Consider the following 26,824-nt stretch of genomic DNA (forward strand, 5'->3'; position numbering starts at 1 on the left):
AGTGACAGTGAAGTGATTTCTTAAAAGGAAGGGTCAGAGGGGAATAACAATAGTAAACACTGCTTTTGGAACAATAACTAATTGAAAATCCCCACAAGCTGTCCCCAGTAGTTTGCTTTGATGAATACAGAGACAGTGTGGAACGCAGAAGGACATGGAAAGCATTCATAACAATCTGACAGAACAGAAAGCCGGGAAAATCCCAGACATTTAGAAGGCTGCACAGGTTATCCCGCTACACAAAGGTTGACCTAAATAATTAAAAATAATGAATTAAAAGTAACAAAACTCTGCTTCCTAGTAAAGATCTTAGCGCTTAGAGAATTTAGAGTTGTGGGCATTTCTAGTAATAGTGTTTGGTAATAAGCACTATGTAAACAGCTACTGTATAACACACTTACACTATAAGCCAATATGTAAACATTTGATCATTCTTCATTACAAATAATTTGTAAGCCATAACCTTAACCTACAAAGTGCATAAATGCACTATAACATAACATGGATAGATATTAATTTCAATTTGAATATTTACAAATTATATATTTATTCAAACAAACACTAATTTCTTGTTAGCACAACATTACAGCGGTTCAGCCTATAGAAAAATTCTTACTTCTCTTCTGACAGAAGACCATTGTACAGTCAGAATAATGCATGATCTTTATGATGGTGATTGTATACACATGCATCTTCATCCACCTTGAACCCTCTGTGTGTTCACTGTGTCTTGTATGAAAAGGTGGGATGGTAGTTTGTAATCAACAGAGGGAAGTTGCATTATTTATCTACAAAGCTCCCCCTTGAAAACCTTGACATGAATAGGTGTTGGTCTTAATGAGACTACCAGTTTTAAATAAAGGATTAACTACCTTGCACGGCGCATGCACCCAACTTTTCACCTTTCACATTTGGTTTCTTAGAAAACTAGTGGGAAAATTAAATAGACAGGTGGCTTTCATATTTAAAGGCCACGTGTCCAAAGGCCAGACTGCAGAGGAGCATTCTGAATGACGCAGATGTTGTTAGACATGGGATCACACAGGGGAACGCACACACTCACACAACCACACAAACACACACAAAGACAGACATACATTACAGTACTGGTTTCCTGGATGTACTCGCAGGGGTTTATGTCATCACCACAACAGTGTTTTATCTTGTCAGGATGCATCTCCTCTAGCTGCTGAATATAGTTTCACTGTTATAGGTGCTGACAGAGACTGGAGAGGAAAGCCGGGGTTTGCGGTTTGTTTATGTGTGCAAGTGTGTGTTTGTGTGCACACATGCCGAGTTGAATGAAATTCATCGCAGCCCTGCCGCCGCCCCTCCCAATGCTGGAGTATACTCCTGAAATGAACATCTGCCACATTATAAAGCTGTGACCAGAAGTGTGTGTGTGTGTGTGTGTGTGTGTGTGTGTGTGTGTGTGTGTCTGTGTCTGTGTGACAAAGAGACAGTGTCCTTCAGAGCTGGTGAGGATTTCTCAACCTGACAGGGTGTCCGGTCTGGAGGGTCATCCTTAAACTTTTCAGGAGGTCCTCAAAGTACAGAGGTTGTCCTCACACAGTCCCACTGCTGAAACACTTCTCTTCGCACGCACTCACATGTAGGACAGCTGGAACTGGAAGCTGTGGAGATCTTTCTTCTTTTTCTGAAAGGGGGAATGTTTGCTGGATGTTTGTGCATCCAACACATTCTCACTCACAAGGCATCAAATACTGCAGTGAATGAAACTACTGTTCAATCTGGCTTCACACTCAAGGGTATCCTTGTCTTGTACCTGCCATTAAAAGGCAGCAATAATGATAAGACAATTAGCAGGCTAATTTCAATTATTAGCCTTAATAAACAATAAAGAGCTGTCTGTTCCTAATGATCACTGGAGGCAAGCAAACTAAGCGATGTAAATGCCACTATAGAGTGCTATAATTTAAACCCAGGTATTACACACTCTCCCCTTGTAATTAATGAGGGCTGAGGTGATTATATAACATGACGCTAAATTGCAATGCTGAAGTGACCCAAAATTGATTTGTTAATAGGGTAAGGCCCCTGAATATGGTCTTTTTCTTCCTGCCTGGGAGTCAATTTCGTTAAGGCAATGGTAATCTGGTAATCATCTCTCTCTGCTGCAACTCCTTAGCTACTCTGTGGAATCCACAAATTCAACGCTGACTTTAATTGAATATCGATTTGTTTGCCTCACTTTTTTTTCCCTCACTCCACCTTCTCAAAAATGTAATTAGACATGTATGTTCAATTCAGGGCCAGATATCTAAGAGGGCTCATCAGAGGCTGAAGTCCCGGAGGCTGATTTAATTCAGATGCCAGGGTGGGCTCCGTAAACACAGCACATGAGCATAAATCACACTTTACCTTATGTATTGGAGTATAACAGCTGGCACTTATTGTGGCCTGTTGATTCTGATGCCTTTTTTTCATATGAGTCATATGTAAGTAAATGGTGCAGAGAGTACAAGAAAGAGTGAGGGAAAAATGTCATAAAATGGAAACTGTTGCAGCCTTTTAGTCGTTTAATTTTCACATGTTGAGGTGAATTTAAATAGTGCTATAGAAAGACTTCACACAAAATCTAATTTTCATTAGTTAATTTATGATAGCTTGATATCAGAATTACATTTTTGATTATGATTTGCACAAAATCAATTCAACCACTGGCACAATTAACGCTGCAGTGGATAACTTTTTTTACTATCAGAAACAAATCAGGAAGCTCTGGCTCATTCTAGCACTGGTATTTGCAAGAATCCACTGGGCCTGAAGCAAACCAACCAATCTGAACCGAGAAAGATATAAAGGTTGAAGATATTGATTGTTGAGTCTCATTCCCAGCATCTGTATTTGACGCCCTGCAAACAAGACTCAATCAACTCTCTTTCTTGGTTCTGATTGGTTGTTTTAGTTCAGGCCCGTTGGATTCTTGTAAATGCCATTAGGAGCACTACAACAAGCCACACAAAGCTGATTTTTTTTCACAGATTATCTGTCTTGTGTTTTACTGTCAGGATATAGTGAAAGATTCAGCAAATATGACAAAAAATGTTTTATAAAAATGACCTACTGCAGCTTTAACTTTAGGTGCTCGTTCAGGAAGCTAAGGTGCCACACAAGACAGGTCCATGTCCACAGATAGAAAAGAAGACACTGAAGCCTGAGGTCCTAATTGTTCTTTGTCATATTTTAGTCTGAATTTCATACAAATACAGTCTAAAATTGAATAATGTGACTGGCTACGGTTGATTATAAAAGTTTCTCAGTTTGCAGTTGAAAAAAAACTTGTAAAATTCACAAATTATTATTAAATCATTATCAAATTTGAGAATCAGTCGAGAATGTTTTTTCTTTCGAGAAGTTAGCGACACTGGTACAACACACACTCTGCACACCGATCTTCCTCCCTCCAAACTGTTCCTGGAAAAAAATCCTGGAGATATCAGTGTATACTTCTGCCCATATTCTTATCTTACACACCTGCACTCACCCTTTTTCCATACACATGACACATGGCTTGACTAAGGTTGAACACCATCCCTTAATTTGGTGATAAACACATTTAATTTCCTATAAATTGTTCAAATTGAAAGTAAACATGAAACCATTTAATAAAGCAGATATCTGAAAGTAAACCTCAAACCACAGAGATTCAGTTAGAAGCTAAAAAGTACTAAGTCTGTCTTGAACGGAACTAGTTCTAGAACCAGTGTTTATTCAGTTGAAAAGCACCATCAAAGGCCTTTACCACCAACAGGGAACCAGCTCCATTCTAGTTTGTGCACCTAGTTTTGAACCATTCAGGGAATTTTGACCAAAAATAAATTGGCTTGGGACCCAAAATGTTTGTTCCCAGCCGGAACCAAAAAATATCAGGTCTTCCTTGGGATCGAAAGTAGGCATGTCATATTCTACAGGTTGTTGTGCACTGTGCAGCGCTCTCTGTTGAAGATGCATCCTTGATTACAATGAATCCGCTCTAAACTGGTGGAAACGTGGAATTCTTGAACAGAATCAGTTGAAAAACTAAAGTTGATTTTGTGGAATTAACATTATCAGTGTTCCTGTTTTCAGACTTTGGGTTGTGTTTTTATCTGCTGCTTCTTGTTGTAGGTCTTCACAGGAAGTTACACACACACACACCCATGCACACCAGCACATTCATCTTAAAGTGTTTTAAGTGCATGTCACAATAAATGCATTACAATACTCTGTTCTGAATGATTTGCAGCATCACTTGGCATCTGATGATGCTTTCAGCTGATGCTGATGGGTTTTAGTCTTTTGTTAGTATCCATGTCCACATTAGGCTTTTTAATTGACCACAATGCTACATGATACAAATGGAACTGGGCTGATAGCATCCAAAAACAAAACTTTACATGATGATGGAAAACCACAAGTTTTTAAATGGCTTTATGTGTAATGGAGCCAATTAGAGTGCAGGTTGAATAGGGGCTGTGCTAACACTTCCAGAGCCAGAGAGGTTTACAGAACATCATCATCTGCATCATGGCCTCATCCCACCGCTTTAAATCCACTCACATTAGTCTTTTATTACTCACTATGCCAGTAAAGGCTTTTGTGTGCTCTTCGTCGACATAAGTAGAAATATGAATTAGTCTCTTTGCCTTCTGTAATAACACATATAATGGTGTTAAGTGACAACCAGGTAGAGCCACATTAACCTGGGACTCGGTGTTCTCAGAGTTTATCAAATTGATTTGAATGAGAAAATGGGGTCTAAATTAATACCCAAGCTGCTGTAAACACCTGTAACAGTTAACAGACAGACTTCCTGGGCTAAATTTAATTGTTACTGATGTGTGCACAAATGTTTTCCTCTGCAATGGTATTATTGGTATTTCAGGTGTACTCACTATAAATTTTTGTACCTCTACCTCTGACTAGCCTGATTCATTTCACTTTCATTCAGCCTGATTTTTTTTCTCCTAGGATAGCTTTAACAGTAGAGGTGAGTGCTGTATCTGTTCAACCAACTACAATATCTGTATTTGTACATGTACGGAATAGGCAGAGCTTAAATCTGTCTTATTTCAATAAGACAATGTAGTAAACGCGAATTATTCTTCAAGCCTGCATCATTATATTTCTTTTGCCCACTTGGGGGCAGCAGAACAAGCTGTCAACATAACATCTTTTTAAACTGATCGAGCTATTTCACGTTAGTATGAAGTTGACTTTTGACAAATCCAGCAGACATAGACCAACATTAGCATTCACCTAGCAAACCTAAAACCCAATATTCTTTTAGCTGTGGTTTGTTCCCCTATCTTGAGTTAGGTGATAATTTAATCATCACTATAAGCAGCCCATTTTACATTACACATAGTGATTTTAATCTATTATAAATGTATTGATTAGTGTAGCTTTAAACCTTATTTGGGTTTATAAATACATTTCAACTTTTTAGCTGTTTTATGGTGCACTGAGTTTGACCCCTCAACTGAATCATCTGTGATGTGAGACTCTCCTGGGATGAAAAGACTCCATTCATTGTGTCATGTATTCAATGTAAATTCAAAGAACAAATATGTCTTGCACCATCTTAAGAGTTATTTTAATTTGCCTCAGAGTCTGCAGCTCCCTGGGGCGATGGCTGTGGTTCTGTCACAGAATACATCTTAGTTCTTCACTGTAGCAAAAACACTATACAGAGGATTTAATTATGCATGCAACGAGTAAATACATTTGGAGATTTGAGAAGTGGCCTGGTGATGTTGCACTTGTCATTTTGTCACTTACACTGATGTTTAGACAGAATTTTTTGAACATTGCGCCCGAACACGTGTAAAAGAACAATTTGTTTTAAGCAATTATACCATACATGATTTGATATTTTTATGTTGCATAAAATAAACATGAGTGCATTGCCAGTGTGTTCGTTGAATAAGCTGTTTGTGAATATGCTTTGTGAGATGTTAAAAAAGATCAGCAAAGGCCTATACATACACTGCGACAAGTCAGACAAATTTAATATCCACAGCAGGAAATCAGACATCATGGTGGCAATCTGACCGCTGGAGGACTGTAATCAACTCATTATTCCAATTGCAGGACACAATTAGAGAGAAAATAATAACAACAACACAGAATAGCAAATATGTTCAGTTCTTCTAAACGCTCCCAGCTAATAATTACTGCTCTTGGTTATAAATGAGTTGTCTCCTTGTTAATTCCTTGCAAGGGAAAATGGCTTAGAAATTGTCTTGACGAGGAAAATGGGGAGAAAAAGCAATTACGACACAGGTTGCTGAAAGGCTAGAGACGGCCGGTGGTTGTGCAAAAAAGCGGGGCATCCAAATGGAAAGACTGTCTTCGGAAGGCGACCAGGAGAATAGCAAGCTGGATTTGTCGTCTGGGTAAATTTAGATGTTTTTTTAGGAGGCAGCGGGGCTTTGCGGAACACGCGAGCCACTGTGACAGGCACAAAATCTTTTCTGCCTTAATCTCCAAGCTGACACTACTGATATCTGCATGAAAGAAGCGGTTATACAAGCCTTTGAAAGCTTCAGCCATACGAGCTAAGCACCATTTCCTCTCCAGTAGCCTGTAAGTATTTGTGTAAGTGTATAATTTTGACCGTGTGAAAAGTAAATAGAAAAGCAAGACAGGAATTCTGTTGAATATAACCACGGTAATCATCCTTTAAAGGTTTTCTCAACCATTTGGTTGATCACATTTCTAATATCTAATATCTTGTTGGAAAAAATGTCTGTACTTAACTCAAAGTAAATGTGTTCGGCCCTCCAAAAAAAGCCTGTTTTGCGCTGTAGTTTTTGAAGCCAGATTATTTCAGCTGGTTTCTTTCCAGGAAGTTAGTGCCGCACAAAATCTCTCTTGGCACTTGGGATATCTTACCCAGTGCCTGAACTGGACAAAAAAGAAAAGTGCCAGAACCCTAATTCAGCACAACCCTAACCCTAAACACAATATTACCGTAACCCTAATTGTTCTGCCATTTTAATTCTTTTTAAAAACATTTTACTTACTAAAAACAACATACTTACTAACTAGACCCATATCTTGGTGACCTTAGTGGTGGGTACACCCAAGCCCCTACGAGTAACTTTTTTATTGTTGTTGGTTCTGGCAGCTGGCCAGTGATTTTAAGATGAATCCAACCAAAATCGGGCCCAGTTTAAGGCATTAAGAACAACTATATAGAATTAACCAATCTTCGCACTTGTTTTATGTATGACTGATCAACAAAGAAACAAAACTAAATCCTGTGTTTGAGCTAAATGCTAATGTCAGCATGATCATATGGATAATGCTAATATGTTGGCCTTTAGCAAGTTATGTCTACCATGGTAACCATCTTAGTTTAGCATCTTAGCCTACAAAAAGCTTCTAATTAGCACTAAACACAAATGTACTTTGTGTTTAGTGCTTATTAGAAATGCGATATTAATGTGACTTACTAGGAAAAAGTTATTAAATAGATTTCTTTAGCAGTGAGAAACATATAGGATACATTAAGTACAGACTGTAGCTTGTAGCACACACTGAAATATCCATTATAAGTGCTTTGCTCCAGGGTGTAGCATCAGGCTTGATGTTTTCCTATATTGGTTCTTCGTTGTGGCTTTCTGATCTTTCTGTCTGATCTCACTGAATGATGCACAGGACTCAATCTCCCCGCCACCCCCCCGCAACTCCAATCTGTTCTCCAACACTCGGCTGGTACATACAGTACACTTCTCAACATTGCTTCATAAATTCATAACAAATATCCACCCTGCCAGCCACCAAATTGTAAAGAACATGGAATATCACAGTATGCTGAAGTGAAAGAAATGCAACATAACATAAATATGCTACTACATCCGTCCCCGGGCCTGTTGGCAGGCGCAGCAGCAGTATGGGCTCCGGTTTCGGCCAATTAACACCAGCAGACAAAGTCCCGAGCAGTGAAGAGTTTCATGTTGTGATCGGGGCCATGAATTGTTAAACAGCCCCGATGCTTTCACAAACTGAGAGAGCTGACAAACGCAACTACTGCATCTGCCAGACGTGCACTAATTTGACCGTCTACAATCAGGGGAGCTCATATTATTGCCGTATCGATCCGAGTGAGGAGAGAAATGAGCACTCAGGCCAGCCTCAGTTAGGGTCCGTTGGCTGGTCTAATGGGGAAGTGTTATGGCAGCAGAGAAAACTGAGGACACTGATGACACTCATTCAGATGTGATTGCGTATAACAGGTTATCAGTGATTATGTACTGTAGGGAAAGCTGGATGGATGTTGCATTGAAGAATAAAATGTTTTTTCTAATACTTTAAAACATAGATCAAAATTTTCCTTATTGATTTTAAATATACAGTTAAAAACTCAAACTAATTGTCAATCTGATGGGACATGTGGGAAAACTTGAATTTCTGCTCAAGTAATTACTAGGGAAAGTAACTTTTGCCTTACTTTTATGTCTCCTTCAATTATCTTATTAATGCATACAACTATATTATAACTTGTTCCAGTGAGAATGAAATCGCCCTGTTTGGACAGAATGAATATCAGACAGTCTCGACTCGTCCGTAGCAGGACACAATGGCGGCTCGCCTGCTCACACAGGTTCTCGTATTCCAGATAAACAGTACACTAAAATATGTTTGTGAAACTATTTAAGGTGAGAAATAGGCAACACAGTAACAGAATCTTGATTCATATCTGATCAGCACTGCCTAGTTTGACAGTTGAATGGAAGAAGACTTAAAAACTAGAGCTTGAGACCATAAACTTGTTAGTAAACTGTTTACTGAGCTAATAAATCAAGTGAGTAGTCATGTCTCCATTAGAGTGCATGGCATTGGTGTGTCATTGCCGCCAATGGAGCTTCCCCTGCTGGCCCCTTACATAGAATGCAGGTTTTTAATGCGTTATATATATCAGTGGTCTGCATCTTCCCAACTAGAAACAGGGTGGGTTTTGTTAGATGTAACGTATTGTACAGGAAACTACAGTGATTGTTGTAAATTCCATTGTTGCGCAGAATTCATGGTGATTGGTTGAATTTGGTGTTGAAACCTTTTTTCTGCAAACCTTTTTGCAATGTTTTTTTGCATTCACATACATGCAGGGAGCGGACATTCCACTTGTCTTCTCCTGTGTTCTCATTATAATTATGTGAACCCATAGACTACAGTTTACCGTTTCCAATTTTTTCCCTTTGTGCAGTAATGTTACTCTGATCACAAAGTACCTTTAATGTTTGAGAACCTTTACCTTGGAACCTGTTTTTTTCGTCCCAGGTGTTTGATCATTGCCAAACCTCTCAGCGCTGGAATATTCATGAAAGAATCAACAGCAGCAGTTGAGGCACAAATCAAACAGAAGTGCTACTTTGTAGCGAGACAGTTTTGTCTGACAACATAAGAAAGCACAGAAACATCTCCGCACATTTAATAGACTGAAGCTTAGAATACAAGGCTGAATAATTTATGTAAAACAAATTGTACGTCTTCCCACTGCGAGCTTGTTTTACCCGTTGGATCACAAATCTTAGAATCAATACTGAAGACACGCACAAAGGTTTTATGGAGGGAAATATCTTGGTGAACTTTTGAACTGTGGGCTTAATCTTCTTCTTCATATTCATCATCACTACTATTAGTGTAGTTGTTGCTACTGTTGTTGCTGTGCACCTTTGTGTGTGTGTTCTCTCTCTCTCTCTCTCTCTCTCTCCAACTGGTCGAGGCAGACGACCACCGACATAGAGCCGGAGTCTGTCCGGGGTTTCTGCCTCTTAAACGGAAGTTTTTCCTTGCCCCCGTTGCTCATGGTGGTACTGTTGGGTCTCTGTAAATGCTATAAGGAGTTCGGTCTAGACCTGCTCTATTTGAAAAGTGTCCTGAGATAACTTCTGTTATGAATTGGCGCTGTACAAATAAAATTGAATTGAATTAATACTTTTGCACATTGTGTTATTCATAAAAACATAATTACAGTAACATGCACACAACACTTGGAAAACCTTTCACTGTGTTACTGTTACCATCAAAAGCTGTCCTGAAATAAGGATTCAAAGATCACATGAGCCATCGACCAGTCATTTGATGAAGAGCCAGACTGTGTAACAAGAGTTGCACATTGCTTCGTCCACTGAGACTCGTGCTGGGTTTTAAAAGGGGAACCTGAGCACTTTGCTCGTGGCTTGACATCAAATATTTTTAAATCTTTTGTCCTTGTCCCTTATCAGTGTCAGTGCCAAAATAACCACAGCTTCCCAATAGACAAATTCTGAGTTTAATGCTCCAAAAGCCATTTTATACATATACAATATCAAGAGGCGATACAAGGCATTAAGTACTTACAATCTACTGAGTGCTTCAAAGATTCAATGACTTGTGTATCAGTTACACATAATGCTGCTTACCAATTTAACAACTGAAATACTCAAATGAAAAAGCCTGAATAGAGAAATGTTCATGTAGATTTAAGCTTAAAGATTTCCTCCAGACATGTATTAAGACAGATACAAAGATAATAAAAAAGTATAATTTCCACATTTAAATCCTTAAAAAGGTATCTACTCCTCCTGCCTTATTAAAATGAATAAACTACCAAATATTACCAACTGAAAACTGCCTCCATTTTCCCAATAATTACCACAAAATTACATAATCCTATAGAATGTTTACAAAGAGATCAGTTACATATCAGATCCTTTTTCAGGATTTGTAAGGGAAAACAGACCATAGACCTGGAATTAGTCCGATATGTTTGGTAGTCCCTTTAACAGTGTATTCTCAGGGATATTCATGACAGGGGTGTGTGCAGGGTTGGAGGGTTACTTTAAAAATTGAATTTGATAAGAAGTATTGATGTGTGTTTTCTATAAGACAACAGAACAGTTTGACCTTAGAAAAGAAAATGGAAAGAGAAATGAATGTTTAGTGTATTTTTAAAGGGAAAAAAATGTAAAAACAATGTATAAAATCGTAATCCTGCTAAATAATAACTATTTCACTAAATGTAACTGTAATCTGTTTAGTCTTTTTTCTGTAACTAATAAATTGCAGTTATCTTTTTGTATCCTGAGTACATGTAATCTGTTACTCCCCAAGCCTGGGTGTGGGACATCAGAGCTGTGATCAGGTCCCTCGATAGAAACCATGCTAGTCGTGATGGTCTATCAAGCAGAGCTGGAAAATAATAATAATAAATAATAATTTTTACATTCTGGCAGCTGCCATGGATGGTATGCAAATCTCAAATGAAAGCAGATAAGAATATATATTTCTTCAGACATATACAATCAGCCAGTCTGCTTTCTGCTATGTAGGGACATTATATGTCTTGTTTGAACATGGAATTAACTCTAGCTTTGCATCCTTATTACATACTGATTGCATATGTACTGTTAGCTGTTAGCATACAAGAGAAGAACATACTGTACCATTTTCTGATTATAGGAAAATATGTATTGGGCAACTATGAAGTATTGACTTTATGCCACTGCCAATTACACTTTACATATACAAATCAAAATTCAATTCCATTTATTGTCCTCCAAGGGGGAGATTCATGTTCATCACTGCAGGCAACACCATACACTCAACAAAGAAACACGCTCTCCACAATTAACAAATCTACAGAAAAAACAAAACAAAAACAAACAAACAATCATATAAATAATACATGACAGATTGCACACTCAGCACGCCCCTTTGTTTAGAGCAGCAATAGCTGCAGGGATCAGGCTTTTCCCATAGCGAGCTTTCTTGCACCTCAATGTTCGGTACCTTGGTCCAGAAGGCAGTGGGGTGAGATATTGATTGAGTGGGTGTGTAATGTCCAGTTCTATTGTGGTTGCAATGCGTGAGATGGCCCTGTTGTTTAGTTCTGTGAGATTGGGTGTGGGGAGTCCCATTATCTTGGCCGCTGTGTTGGGGATGCGTGTGAACTGTGTCCGGTTGGTGACAGGAGGAGGATGGCCTGGATGATACTTTGATACAGTAGTAGGAGAAGATGGGGGGAAACATAACGTCCTTTGAGTTTACGGATGACAGATAGTCTTTGCTGGCTCCTTTTGAAGATGTCAGTGGTATGTTGGTTGAAGCTAAGTTTATTGTCCAGTGTTACTCCAAGGTATTTAAAACTTTCAACCATTTCAACTGTTTGGTTATTGATAGTAGTGGGGTGCTGTGGTGTCGTGGAAGCAATGATGATTTCTTTGGTCTTACTGACATTGAGGTGGAGATGGTTGTCCTCACACCATTTGCTGAAGTGTGTGATGGTGCTGTGGTAGTCGAGGGCGGAATACTTGTCTGTGAACAGGGCAATAATGGCTGTGTCATTTCAATACTTGAGGTAGGTGGTATTGGGTGAGGGACTGGTGCAATCGTTGGTGTAGAGTGTGTACAAGAATGGGCTCAGCACACAGCCCTGCGGCGCTCCTGTGTTGATGGTGAGTGCAGGTGATGTGGTATTGCCCACCCGCACTGCTTGCTGTCTGTCACTGAGGAAATTGTGCAGGAGATGGATCAGACGGGTGGAGAAGTTGAAATAGTGAAGCTTCTGGATCATTTTTTGGATGGTGTTAAAAGCAGAGCTGAAGTCCACGAAGAGGATCCTTGCGAGGGTGCCTGGGGAGTCCAGGTGCTTGAGGAGGAGGTGCAGCAGGCAGGCCACAGCGTCCTCTGTGCCCCTCCTAGCTTTGTAGGCAAACTGAAAGTGGTCCAGTTGAGGGTTGACAACCTCAATTTGTCCTTTATTTTTTTGTCTAAAAAGAAAAAAATATCTTGTGAAGCATGTTTTGCATTTTAAAAGTAATCTGGTTTTAAGAAAACAGATGTAACTTGATTGTAATTTCTTACTGGTTAAATCAAACTCAATATTAGATGTAATATCTCATTAAGACAACGGCTTGCATAATAACCCGGCAGTGGAATAAGATTATTCTCCATATTTTAAGAGGAAGACCACTTGCACAACTTCTCAGTTTAAAAGAAAGCAGTCTTGTTCCGGTGTTGGAAATGAAGCAGCTGTTTAGTTTTTCATTGTTTTAATAAAAAATGCCAAAAATGAGAATGGTGCCTTCATTTAAGACAAACGTATTCACTTATTTTAATGATGCAGTTTTGAAGAAATTTGGGTTTTTTATTTTTTATTGTTTTGCTAATTATTAATCTTAGATCAAGGTACAAATTCTTAAATTTAGCTCAATAAAGTGACCAAAAGACATATTTTAGTAAAGTCTTAAATAACTAAGTTTTTTATTTTATTTCTAGTTTTAAGGCTCATTACAGTCTTTCAGTGGATAGATCTTCATGCTAGTATAAAGAATTCTAGCCAAGCAAAATTGTCTTACCCCTTGGCAGATTTTTTTGCTTAATACAAGAAAATTTGATTATATTTAAGAATCTTTGTCTTCTTTCTAGAGGGCTAAAAATGATTCAATCTAAGATAACAATTCACATATTCAGCTGATTATACACTAATGAAAAAATAACTATGAATATTATATTCCATTTATTTCAACAGTTCACTGGTACTTTGTATAACATGTCAGATATGTTCGTACTAATCATAGTTGGAAACTCCAGACCAGCCTGGGATGTCCCTCCTCGTTCCCCTGAGCAAATTAACCATAACAATCCATAAAGTACAGCAGTAACTCACCTGCTCTAAACGCTCTTGGCCTGCGAGAATCATACTGTACTCCACCTGGCTGCTTGCCTGGTAATGAGAATTCAATACAAGCAGTTGATACGGCGATAATGGCACTCTCCGGCTCTCTGACTCTGTAAGAAGTGTACAGTATACAGAGGAGGCAGATTTGCTATTAAACAATTAGAAAGCGCCGATAAAGAGTGCGTGGGGGTGTGTGTGTGGGGAGGTATCCTTGTGCGCATTGTTTTGTGTGAAATCCCTTTAGGGAATTATAATTCTAAGAGCTTTATAAGCTGCACAATGCTCGTGTTTCATCCAGAGAGAGCAGCTCAGTTCCTTCTAACCCAGCTTTGTTAGAGAAAAAAAACCCTCTTTTAAACAGATAACATGCTCACTCCATTGACTTTACATCTCTAACAGGCTAAGGAGCATCAATCTCCCAACACGCATTGATGATCTTTTAATTTGCTCCAGCCTTTACTACCCGCCCCACCTTTGCTCCACAGCACACAGAGAAATTAAAGGCTGGGCTTGTGCCATGTGAATTCATTATCCTGTCAAAGCCCGTCTTCTCCGTGTTATTCGACTATTTCTGAGCTACAGAGCTGTCAAGTTGAGCCCTCATTGTTTAGGGCTCGAGAAAGGAAGGCTTGCATAGTAAGAGTGAAGCCACATGAGATCCATGTTGCTTAGCATTATGCCAAAGCACTGCCAAAACATTTCAACGTCTTTTGTGTCGCCCTAAAAAGTAGAAAGGGAAACTTAAAGCTGCGGTCTTTGAGTATTATTTGGTAGCAAAGGAGTCTGGAGGATAACTGGGACTTATTTTAACATAGCATGAAAGAGTAATCCTGTTTTTCCTTTGTTTCTGCCCTGTTTTGAAGGGGAGTGGGCAGCCTTTTGTTTTATGTCTGTACAAAGTCAAGACAAGGAGAGGAGACCAGGATGAGGGATGGCCAGAACATATGCTAGGTTAGCCCATCTTGCAGCCAAGACTGGTTTAATTTCTGTATGATCCACATTGATGCAGAGGACAAAAACAACACTGTGGCAATGAGAGTGGTGAATGAGGGCTTGTTTAGGAGGTGGAGAGAATGTTTCCTTTTATAAAAGGTGTTAAAACAGTATTGGCACTCGAAACTGGGACTGAAGCACATGATCACACTGCCGCATCTGATGAGTCAGGAGCCTTAAAAGTGTGGCAGTGCATGCTGTTGGAATCCTCCCTGAAAGCTCTTTCAAGCATTGATGGTGCATATTTTTAGATTCAGTTTGGCCATCTCATGGTGTACGATAAAAGTACAAACAGAATCCAAGATGTCTCTTTTGGTTAAGACTGAGCACAGCTACTGTGGTGCTGAAATGCTGGATAGAGACAGTTTATAGGGGTGAGGAGATTGCAACTGGGGGAAGTCCTGCATCCAGTCAGCCAGTAAGTGACACACTGAAGTTCATCTGCTTGTCCTGGTGAATAAGTGGCAGAGATGGGGATTTGGACGCCAGTCGCACTTAAGTCATACATACAGTGACTTGAGACTAGACTTGAAGATGTGGAACTCATGAACAATCTTTATTTTATTTAGCGCATTAACACAAGGAAATGTCTGATGAGCTGAATGTCATACCCTTTCGTATTATTGTAACGTTAAGCATTTTGTACACTCGGCCACAGATGACTGTAAAGCTCCACAGCACAACATCTTGGCGAGCACACCTGCAGCTGCTGTGCCTATTTATAACCTTTGCCCATAATAACTTCACACAAGGCCCAAACAAGAAAAGATGCTAAAAGCAACCTCTGCAGTATCAAAATAAAGGATGCTGGATCGACCACAACGAAGTTTATCAGGCACCTGAAAATGCACTCGGATAGGTGGGTCACCTGGAGGGTTAGCAAACCTGTTCAACTCAGCATCAGCTGTCTAATGTTAACTTGCTTCCAATACTTAAACTTGAGCTTGGACTCAAGCTTAAGTCTAGTCTCAAGTCTTTGAGTTTGACTCCAAGTCTAGTGTCTTAGTGCCTAGTACTTGAATTTCCCCCGGGATAAATAAAGTATCTATCTATCTATCTAGTGTCTAGTGACTTGACTTGGACTTGTGACAGAAGACTTGAAACTTGACTTGGAGCATCGCTGATATGTGTGGCTGAAAACTTAGCTTGGTTTCAACCTGAAGAGCTAAGCACTAGCATGAATGTGTATAGGCCACGCTGTCAGGGCTAACCCAATTATGGTACACTGCCAGAGGTGTTTTTAATTATTTAGGTTGATTAGACTTTTTCTAAAGACTGCATGGGTGTACAGAATGTGCCTCGTTGAAGTCTGTCCTATTAGGGCAAGTGAACTTAGACCTCTATTATGATTATTTTAACACTAGAACCTTGAAACACCAAAGGTCTACAGAAGTCAAAATGACTCAATTTGTTGCATAAATGCTAAATACTTATTCCTCTTTTGCTCTATATGCTTTTTACAGTTTTAGGAGAAGTTCTGGACTGGCGTGATATATGTTATAATTTACAGAGTTACTGTACATTCAGAAAGCCATCACTGATAGTGTTCAGTCAGTAACATGGTCTCCCAGCCCCTCCTTTCTGCTGTAAACAGAGAATACATTTGCTGGTATCCCATTCCCACTTTATCCAATCAGGAGAGAAACTCCACAAAGAGGTGGTTCTCAAGGGCATTTCCCTGGAACTGGCTCACCTAAATGGAATGCAGTCATCCAGAGTTTTATTAATTACATGTGTGCTTTTCTTGCTGAATGATAAGGAAAACTGTATGCAGTTTTTCCCTTGAATAGTGGGAATGGCTGCAGCGAGTGGGCTGGGTCCTTGTGCCCTGATGAATAAATAAACACATCAATATATAAATAAACACATCCATCTGTAGAGCATGCTGTGAGATAAATCACCAACATCTCGTTTACTGTGCTATATGCTCGTTAGCCATGCAGCGTGAATCTGAGGATGGCAGGCCCATCACTTTGGTCAGTTGGAAATATACTATGACTGTTAGATGGATTGTTTTGGAGAGAAGGCAGATCATTTCAATTGCCTATGGCGCATGTATTTTGATTTTGACTTTTCTGCTCAGGTTGAAGTTGGGTGGAGCTATGCAGAGAAATGCATGAGATCACCGAACTTAATGAACCAACAAGAATGATAAAAGTTCAGGTGCAGCAAAACTAATTGGAGGACCAAAGAGATGTCAATCAAGCCAGTCTGTAGACACCTTCAAATTCATCAGAGGAGGTCTAATTAGAGGTATTTTAAGTCCACAGGATGAGTCCTAATGACTTCCCTGATGATGATCCACTGGTCTTTCATGTATTATTCATCCAATGGAGTATCTTTCTGGATGGATTGGCACAAAATTTGGTACATAGACCGAACTCCTTATAACATTATTTACAGAGACCCAACAGTACCACCATGAGCAAGCACTTGGCGATGGCGGCAAGGAAAAGGTTCTTCGTTCCCCGCCCTAGGTTTGTGTCAGTCTGCCTCGACCAGTTGGGAGGGGGGAGAGACAGAGAGAGAGACAGAGAGAGGCACAGCAACAACAGTAGCAACAACTACACTAATAGTAGTGACTTATGATGATGAATATGAAAAAGAAGATTAAGCCCAGACTAGAGACAGACAGACAGACAGAACAGAGGTAAAGACAGAAGGACAGAGACAAAGGTGCACAGTAACAACAGTAGCAATAAATGGAGCGAAGCCTGCGAGCTAGTTCAGGCAGTCAACTCGAGCTGCACGGATTACACACATGACGTGCCTCATTCCATAATCACTAACCAAACGCTCCCTTTCAATCTGGCGGTCTATTTAAACTGCACAATTTCCCAGCTCTCCCTCTGCTCTGTAAGTTATTGCTGCCTGCTGCACTGTAAGCCCCACCACCACCCCAGCATCCACCTGTAGCCTCTGACTGGGGGTTAAGGTATTTGCTCATCACTCCCCAATATCTCTATGTAAACATATACAGTAATAGTAGTGACTGATGGTGGTGATGATGATGATGAACACGAAGAAGATGATGACGACGAGAACAACAACGATGGGGGACAATGAGCAGTGACTATATTGATAAAAGCCACTGTAATAATAATAATACTAACAATAATATCAGTGATATTAGCAATGGCAGTCAAGCAGGACCATGGCAGGAGGCTCCACCAGGATCCAAGAGAACCTGCGAGACGAGAAAGCACAAGAACTCCGGGGAAGAAGTGAAGTTAGTAACATGCATTAATGGAACATGAATGAGTGCAGAAAGAGAGAGAGAGGCAGCACTCGGACTCTGTTTGACCTGAATGGAACGCAACCTTCATGAGCATCATTAACACCATCGTGTGTACCCTACTGTTTCATGTCAAAATGGCTTCCTTGGAAATTGTTTATATTGTCAAAATGTCACTTTGTCCACTTTGTTTTCGGCCTCAGTTGTACTTTGTGTCACGTGCCAATTAGCAAATATAAGCTTGTCAGCATTGTCATTGTGAGAATGGCACTGTAGCATGCTAGTGTTAGCATTTAGCTCAAAGCTGTATAAATAAAGCTTCTCAGAGCTGCTAGTATCACTGTAGTGTACTGATTCTTGCTGTTACTTAAATAATTTATCAGCTAAATCCACGTATCCTTTTCTGAAACCCGGAACTCTGAACTTGAACTTCCAATTATGGTTTGTGGGCTGGTTGGGTCACAGTAAATTTATAGTTGGCCTCCCTGTTCTTAAGTCACCTTTTCTTTGCATTCATTGATATGACATTATTTGAATTAAAGTCAGTCAGGCTCTGTGCATTTGCATCCTTACTTCTTTGTTTAAGAGTTGCTAAAACTTCCACCTTTTATATTTTCTATTTAGTTTTGATTTGTCTTCCCCAGCCACCGATATTTAACCACATACCACTTTTTTCTACAATTACTTATTTTCCAAATCTTGATGATGGCTTCTTCGTGTGGGAGTAGAGTGGTGATAATTTCTGATGATGTATAAAATACAGACAGGCTCAGATCTCTCTCCAGGTTCCCTTCTAGTTAAGATTGTAGATATTGCTTTACAAGGGGGTTTTTCAGTGTAACAAGGAGCGTAATTGTGTTCCTGACAGCTGAGAATTTCTGAAGATATGTGACAGGTCAGGTATTCAGACAGCCGGTTTAGCATTTTTCTTTTTATCTGAGGCTGCTTGCTGGAGTGCCTGAATACAGCATTTTGCCAGTGAGTTATGCTATCATGACCATTAAGAGAACACAAATGGAGACCAGCAATCACCTCAATACTTTTGGGAGAGCAGTGTAAACATCACTGAATGTGGCTGGGGGAAAGTGCTACTGGAAATTGCTTTATTCAGTCTGCTGATATCAAAGAAATGAGTGTAATTTGGAATGGTGAAAGAATTACAAAAATTGACATCATTCTTCTGGCAGGAACACAGAAGGATTTACAAAGTATTACAGTAATTGGGGACTCTTTCCATCCCTCATCTCTAAGCGTTAAGGCTACCTTCTCTTCCTCTCCCAACCTGTCTGTCTCTGCAATTTTCAAAACATAATCGTCACGTATTCTCCATGGCGCTAATGAGTGATGATCAAAGCGTTGTAATTATAGGCCACAGAGCCAGGGCGGGCGGGGCAAACAACAGGATTAATACATACCAATTACACCGCTGCATAGGCCAACAGTCCATCCCTGTGTTAATTGATCGTGTTACATAACAAGATAAGGGTCATGTGATGAGATTAGTGCTGCGGGTGCAGGGCTGTGTTCTCATGTTTGCTATATGCCTCGACATGATGTGTAGTTTAGTAGATTGATAAAAATGGTGTAATCAAAGGGATTGTGGAGAAATTCACAGAGGGGGTAGGGGGGTTCAGAAATGGGTACTAGGTTTTTTTAGTGCTCAAGGGAGGGTAGTGTGGATTTTTTTGGAAGAGCAGGGGATGGTCGTTTACTTTTTTATCACCCCAGTATTTATATTTTATTACATCCTTCCTTTCTGAGATGTATTATATAAAAAAGTTCATATACTTACATCAAAAAGATGGCTTTTATGTACAATGCATCGAATAGAGACTTGAGTTTGGACAACATCAACATACCTCAGTGGTTCCCAACCTGGGGGTCGTGACCTACACTAGGTGTCGCCAAAGCTTCATGAGGGGTCGTGAGGCCTTACAATATACACAGTTAGCCTATATCTTACCATGAATATAGCTAAATAGAAAGAAAAATTGTCTAATATAACCATGGTCAAGCATCAGTGACAAGAAAACTGTGAATTTGTCTTAAAAAATAGAAGCCGGTTAAAAATTGCATCACTGGGAACATAGGAATGTAAAGGCTTTATGACCTATACTGCAGTCAGCCATCAGGGGGCGATCAATATGTTTTTGCTTCACTTTTGGAGAGTTGTCATGTCGTCCATCTTTATATATGTTGATGAGACTTGCTGACTATGTTTAGCCTGAGAGCCAATAGAATGGAGTAATAACTTAAATCTTCTTCAAAAGAGAAACCGGCTCGGCCCTCCTCCCTATACCTGATACAGTCCCCATTACACTTGTTACTCTAAGCATAATCCACATTTCCTCACAGTTAAGCTCTTGATTTGACATTGTTACTGTACTTACAGCCATGCTGTCAAGCTTTTCATATTCTCCTCCCATCGGGATTTGGGTTCACCCGCAGAGAGACGTGCGGCAGCATTTTCATTAATCATGGCAGAGCAGCAAAGAAAATTCTAGACACCTTTCAGGGCAAAGTTTGCCTAATGAGAGTTGCTTTACCTTAATAGGCTTCTTAGACACTCAAAATAAGAGGACAGTCTCTGAGTGGATTTGATTTATGGCCAGATTGTCTTGTGTGATGCAAGGTCCTACTGTAGCACAAATGTAGTGTTTATGCAACACCGCAACTGCCACTCATGTTTATTAATGATGTTATGTTCTCAATGAGCCATAAAGCAGTTGACTAAGGTCGCCTTGTTTCTGTGGAGCGTTTGTTGCCCACATTTCCAGCATGGCAGGAGCAACAAGCACCATGCACTCCTCTCCACAGCGGATGACCTTTCAGTTTGCATCCAACCTGCTCTGAATTAGCAGTAAGTGGTCCAATCAGTGCTCGGCTGTCAGTTAATTGAAAGCATTTCCAAACTGATCTTCAGTTGAAAACTATTTAGCGGTCTTTTTAAGGCCAATTAGCCACTCAGAGCGACAGCGGAACCCTGCCGAACTGCAGGAAAACTGCTTCAGGAGCAAAGGAGCACATGTTGTTTTAGCCTCAGTGGTGTGTCTGTGAGTGTGTGTTGAATTGCAATGCCCTGATAACATGAGCAGACCGAGTAGCTCTTCCACTTAAAAATGGCTAAAGACTCTCAAACCTTTCAGTTTGATTCAGAAAATGAAAATCTAATGTTCATTCATTAGCAGATAGCACCTATTTAATGCTTGAACTGGCAAAGGAGAATTTTTAGCCAGGTTGCTCCAGAGATGACATTTGTTCAGCAGATTCACCACTTTGGTCCAGACTGAAGTATCTCAATATTGCCATGTGATTTGGCACGTCCCCGTCCTCTAGTGCCACCATGAGGATGACATTTGTCATTCTGAAGGACCACTGTGTAGCAATTAGGGGCGTCTCATGGTGAGATTGCAGATTGCAACCAACTGAAACTGTTCGCCTCAACCAAGGGTGTAGCAGAAAACAGTGACTGAACCACTGGACCTTTCTAAGTAAAATATCTCAAGTATTGTCCCAAGATACTCATGTTTCCCACAGGATGAATTTGCTTAACATTTACTCTAGCGCCATCATCAGGTCAAAACTGTAATTTTTCCAATACTTTAGCAAATTAACATGTCACCATGATGAACATGAACATTATACCTACTAAACATTAGCATTCTAGCATTGTGAGAATGTTAGCATTTAGCTCAAAGTATCACTGTATCTAAGTACTGCCTTAAAGAGAGGCTAGTCGTTAAATTGTTTCCGTTTTGTCTGTTGTTACAATCGGGAGTTTGGTGTTTTATTTTGAATATTGACCGGATTCTCTATGCCGTTTCTGTATCTAACTTCCGGCCGGCTGAATCTCTTCTGTTTGACACAGCTTCTGTCAAAAATAGATCAGCTGCATATGCTCCTCAGAGCAGTTGGGATGCTTCTGAAATGCGCTGCGCTGCTTCTGGTGGAATCATGAGCACTGTCAATGTGGCAGCAATCACCTCAGCCAGAATGCAATGCAACCAGGCCTGGTGGAATAAAGCAGTCAGTGCTACCCAGGATGTGTTGAACCTCTGTGGCTGACAAATATGGGTTGCTTTTCATTATGCTTGTTTCTCTCACTCTCTTCCTTTCTCACGTCTTAGCTCCTCCCAGCAAAGAGTTGAGAGAGAGATACGTGGAAGACACGCAAGGGTGGAGGACCCGAATCTGCCAAATTAGAAATCCTTCATCCACAGAGTCAGTAAGACAGTCAGTTACTTGTCAAACTGTCCATTTTAGAAGTATTATTACTGTTGTTGATAATTTACTATTGATTTTAAACAGGTGTATTCTAATATATGTACAAATCAGTGTTTTTTTTTGTTATGCTAACTTTGGTTAGGTAGCCTGTTTACTGGCTTTATTGTTATCTGCACAATAAAAACCCACAGAGCTGTGTAAGAATGTGTGTATGTTGACTGTAGTGTAAAATAAAAACAGTTTCTTTGTGTGATGCCACAACACTTAATATTAAATGATCCAGTAAATTGTTATTTATCACACACAATGTGACGGCATATTATATCACATCTCACCATTTAACTGTATTCTATAATATTGTGTTTAGATCTCGATACAGACACTACAGAGCAGAAGCTTTTAGAATAAACTGTGAATTAAAACTGATGAAATTTAGTTTTAAATATAGTTTTCAATCATGCCAAACATACAAATAGCACTCGTGTTCCACATGTGGTGGTGCGGTATTTTTAGATCACGCCCACGCCACTTGATAAAAGACTTCATTCAGCTGGCCTCTGCTCCATCAAGGCTCCACCTGTGTGCCCATTTTTGGATTAGCCTGGGGTCGATGGAGTCAGAACTGCCAAGATAGCCATAACCAGAGCCACCGCACTTGAGCTTCATAACAGCTCTTCAGAAACCTATGGGTGACTTCACAGAGACTACGTCCATTTTGAGTTTTACAGTCTATGGTTGAGGCACAATATTGAGTGTATTTGACCTGTATTTTGGCAGCACTGAGAGCCCAATGTATGATTACTGTAGCTACACTCGTATAAAGGAAGAAAATAGACTTGAAGCAAATAAATAGGCTAGTGAGACTGATTAAAATAGAAGCGTATCTGTTCCATCGGACGGGTGTGAGACGGACGAAATACGCGGCTAAAAGACCTCCTGTGCAGACATACCATTAGTCTAATTTTTACAACAAAAGAGTGAGAAATCTGAACTCCCCATGCTTGCTACTTGGCAACCCATTATTCTGAAAAGATGACAATTCAGCCTTTAAACAGACAATTATCTACTTTGTTGGAGTAAATGAAGCTAAACTGCTACCATAAATGGCTCTCAACTTGAAAGACAATATGGGCACTACATTTGTGAAGTGCTGTAAGCCATTATAGTGTTACAGACTTGTCTTTAAGGCTTAAGGAAAATTTTCAACATGGATATGGGAGTGAGAGAAGGGTAATCAAACAGCAGCATACGACTGCTGCGGTGGACTGCTGCTGAGTGGAATGTCAATTTGTCTTCCTCCGATAAGATACTCCAACACACTTTATTAGGTAAAGAGGACTTCTTGTGTTAATCTGGTGCAGCTTTTTATCTTGTAGCATTCTGACAAAAGATTCTCCTTCTAATACACCTTCCTCTCCTGTTCTGCTCCCTGTTCAGTCTTCCTCTAACAGCCCAGAACGTCTCTTGTCTTTGAATCCTTTCAATTTTCCACCTCTGCATAAAAGAGATGTGAAAGCAGTGCAGGCTAAGACAGCAGTCACATCAGCCTGAATCACAAAGTGGGGCTACATCAGACCTTTTCCCTTCTTTAATTGCAGAGTATTGCAGGGACAGATAGTATACTCTAATTATTGTTCCATTCTTTGAGATTTGCTCATCCTAAATTACAATGTAAATTAATGAATAACCTTCACATATTATATATATATATTGCAACAAGTGATACAACATACAGATGCATATTTTAATATTCAAAAGCTCTTTGGCATTGACCCTGCTGAAAAATCAATATACAAGGAAGACATAAATTTAATTTGTTGTAGCGATTTCCCTGGGGAACCATAGAAACAGCCTTGACAGCTGTTGCAGTGTAAGGATGAAGAGGTAAATTAGAATAAACTGCAATAAAAGCAAAAAGATGTATACAATGGATACCCCAGTCCACATAGGTGGTGTACTTTGAGTTGTTTTCTAAGATTTTGGGCTAGGCCCCTTTGTTCCAATTAAGGATAACCTAAATTCTACAGCATAAAATCTTATTTTAGACGACAGAGTGCCTTTGTGGGAAGGCCTGTCCTGCTTGACAAATGCCCCCGTGCACAAAGGCAAGTCCATAAAGAAATCAGCTTAGCGTACTTAGAAAATTACATCCATATCGGTCGATTCCGGTCCTCATAATTTATGTCCAATGCCAAGATTCAGTGCCAGAGCAGGAAGCTGCAGGTCTTTTATGTGGAGGAATGGAGGGTGTGGAGGCCCGGGTGGTGGAAGGGTGTGTAGCCAACCCGGTATCGTGGCAAAGTGTAATACACATGGTCCACATATTGTACGCACGGACAACTTTGGCAGTGCCACATTTTGGATCACTTAGACGTGGCAGTGTGAAGTTTTCAACGTGTCTGTGTTCAAGTTAGCAATAATGAAAGAAATAAAAGTTACACTTTAAAAGTTACTACAATGAATTATAAAAATACTTGGTTAAGTTTAAGAAAAGACAAAATCCATGTTGAGACACAGGACTTAAAGGGTGGCCTCCTAGGTGAAAGTCCTGTGCTTGCTTAAGTTATTCATCCACCCACCTCTTTCAAACAAGGACTTTGTTGTTATTTACACTACTGCTGGTACTGCACCTTTATACTTCTTCAAGAGGATACCGTGTCAGAGTCACGTTTTGCCTCACATAAAGCTGACACGGTATCCTCTTTGCAGTGGTTTCCAAACTTTTTCATATCAAGGATCCTCACAATAGATGCACATTAGACCACGGACCCCCAATTTGAGAGGATTTTATGTTAAGGAATCTCCTTTGAGTATTATTTTTATTTTAAGGTTTCAAAATTATAAAGTCTTCATAGTCAACCATCAGTCTGGGATCACTATAAATTAAGTACCAGCATGATTTGTAACATCACAAATAGTTTGGAAGTCAGTCCTGGTCCAGTATGCAACTGGCAACTACAAGTGTGATATAACTTCTGATAAAAGATAATAGCTGTGCTACTTCCCTGCTGTCCACATACTTTGTTTTGCTTTTGTTCGTGCCATGCAGCTCGCTCAATCATCGATTATTGGAAAAGTCCTTGGACACAATTAAAAATACTCCATTGGATAGTAATTATTAGACAGAAACCTGGAGTGAAAAGAGAATAGAGTGATAATTGTCCTTCTGCTTGAACTTCAGCTAAAAACTTCATTTCTGCTATTTGTTTGGTGTAAACACTGGTGGGAAATCTTTTCTGCCTACATGAAGCAATCAATCAAACCTTGAGAGGGAAAAACAAACCAAACTCATCAGGGTTATTTGTCTTGTGCTTAGTAAATAATTCATTTTTTAGCAGACAGCCTTTGTTGGGGTTTGGAGTTAAAAAGAAATGGACATTTACCTAGCAGAGTGGGTCTAACCAAAGAAGAAATTGAGTTGCGTCATAGGAAATGTAGAATCCAGTGTTTGGGGGTTTGACCTATAACTGAGAATAAAAGTCAGGATCATAAAAGCTGTGTCGCTTTGATTTGGCTGTTTTGATTTTCACACAGGTCCTCTTTAAAGTTCCAGTGTGTAACATTTAGGAGGAACTATTGTCAGAAATGGAATATAATATTCATAGTTATGTTTTTATTAGTGTATAATCATCTGAATATAAAAATCATTGTGTTTTTGTTACCTTAGAATGAGCTGTTTTCATCAACAGAGGGAGCGGGTCCTCTTCTGGTGGTGTCTGCCATGTTGAACCGCCACAGACTTGAAAACCTCCTCCTCTCAGCAGTCCAAAGCGCCTGCAAGAACAGGTATAAAGGGCACAGAGTGGGAATGGATCAGAATTATTTTGCAACTGTTATCTTTAGGTAGAAAAGTTACATAATGGGGCTTTAATCAAATTACCAAAAACTAATCACCACACTGGACCATGGCCAATTGGGGCCCCTGATCTATATCTGGAGCCCATGGGTGTTTGCTAGCTTTGCCCCGTTGGTAATCCACCTTAAAAGTGGAACTCACCAACATTTTATCTTTTGCCTCTGGCATAAAGCATCACAGACCAAACTCCATTAATTGAAGATTACATTCAGTGTTTACATCTATCTGCATTTGGAGCCAGCAGTGCATAAAGTTGCCAAGTGAAGCTTTAAAACCTCGAACTGTTGTTGCAGTGACTCAACTTCCTAAAGTGCTTCCCACACAGACAGGACACCAGAGGTTGATGGGGATAACGTGGGAGTTTCCATGAATTATCTTCCAGAGCAGTGATCCCATTTAGCTTCTTCTTTACCATTTAATGAGATTATGGAGAGTTTAATCACCTTTTAATCTGCTTGGGTTTCTCTTCAGCTGCTGGATGGCACCACCAATCATCTCAGAGTGATGCCAGTCCATTCCAGGTTTTAACCAAAATCCCCCCACCTTAGAGAACTTTCATTAGATGCCATGGGAAATCAGTGAACCGGCATTCATCACAGAGCTGTTTTAGCACACCTGTAATGAGTCTCTGCGACACTGGCTAGGTATGTTCATATTCCGATCTTGTTTGTGTCGCATGTTAAATGTCTGCAGCAACAGGCAGTAAGAGAGGAAGAGATCAAATACATTGCACATTCAACCTGCCTAATAGACCTGTGCTTGTTGTGTCTGAATAACTCCAGACATAAATAAAGCCATGTGGGCGGCTCTGCCTGAAGGGCTCCATCCTTTGGGCAAGGCA

General features: G+C 39.9%; 1 long non-coding RNA gene across 1 annotated transcript in view; it reads left to right on the forward strand.

The window, feature by feature from the left end:
* The window catches only part of LOC127372938 (uncharacterized), a 71,720-nt gene extending 45,154 nt beyond the window's left edge, over positions 1-26,566 (forward strand). Inside the window, exons 2-3 of the long non-coding RNA XR_007886762.1 lie at positions 25,795-25,913; positions 26,455-26,566. This is a non-coding gene — a long non-coding RNA (uncharacterized LOC127372938). The remainder of the gene's footprint in view (positions 1-25,794; positions 25,914-26,454) is intronic.
* Positions 26,567-26,824: the final 258 nt, after the last annotated feature.

Source organism: Dicentrarchus labrax, unplaced genomic scaffold (assembly GCF_905237075.1).
Source record: "Dicentrarchus labrax unplaced genomic scaffold, dlabrax2021, whole genome shotgun sequence".
NCBI lineage: Eukaryota > Metazoa > Chordata > Actinopteri > Moronidae > Dicentrarchus > Dicentrarchus labrax.